Source organism: Austrofundulus limnaeus, unplaced genomic scaffold, assembly GCF_001266775.1.
Source record: "Austrofundulus limnaeus strain Quisiro unplaced genomic scaffold, Austrofundulus_limnaeus-1.0 Scaffold579, whole genome shotgun sequence".
Classification (NCBI taxonomy): Eukaryota; Metazoa; Chordata; class Actinopteri; order Cyprinodontiformes; family Rivulidae; genus Austrofundulus; species Austrofundulus limnaeus.
Window position 1 is genome coordinate 53,003 of NW_013952981.1, and position 913 is coordinate 53,915.

Here is a 913-nt window from a genome sequence, read left to right on the forward strand (position 1 = left end):
TTTTTTTTTAACTAACACACCATAACCCCACCAGCGGTGTTTTCTCTGCCGCGTTAATGACCGCGATGGTGCGATTCACAACATCGCCGTGAATATCCTCAACGGGTCTCGATGCGTCGATTATCGTCCAATTCGTCGACGGGTCCTCGCGTATCAGGCGATGGAATTGTTGTTGAACCGCCGTTTGAAACTGACGTTTTTCATATCGTTCTGTTCCAAAATGCGAGCGCGCCGCCGCTTCGTTCGGAGTCAGTTGTAGAAATACAACGAGGTCCGGTTTTGGTAGTCCAATGTCAGGTTTCATGCACCAGTCCACAGAGAACCCGGGTTTAGCTCTAGTGAAAGCAACTCCGGAGAACGCGTATCTGTCCACGATAAGTGTGATACCGCTCTGCAGTTTGCTTCGCATCAGAGGCGCGGATTCCCAACGATTGGCGGAAAATAGCAAATGTACCGCGTGGTCGTTCAGCTCCGCCGTTGTAGTTTTCAGGTACGCGTCGATCAGTTGCCCCACCGGCGTGTTCCTGTTTGGAAATCGCATTGCTTCGGCTCACACCCCTCTTTTTCGAAGGGTTTCTATCAGTTTCCTACATTGAGTTGTTTTTCCCACCCGGTCCGTTCCTTCCAGAACAATCAACGCGCCCCGTTTGTTCGTCGCCGAACACATTTTTTGTTTCGAACCGTGCACACAACTGCGGTCCTCACGCGACTTTTATACGCGATACAACAACATTGCAATGACATAGCTAGTCAAGTATTGGTCGGTCGGGATTTGTTCATTAATGCGGTAGGTCGGAGTTATAATAACAAACGTGCATATAAACAAACCGTTACAAACGACAATACAAGACCAACACGATGAATACCAGCGTTAACATATCCTCGGGCTATCACACAAACACCAGCCGTGTAT

The 913-nt window shown here is 48.8% G+C and overlaps 1 pseudogene; it reads right to left on the reverse strand.

Moving 5' to 3' along the window:
• Positions 1-7: 7 nt before the first annotated feature.
• On the reverse strand, positions 8-708 carry LOC106530936 (thymidylate kinase pseudogene; annotated as a pseudogene).
• Between the last annotated feature and the right edge of the window lie 205 nt (positions 709-913).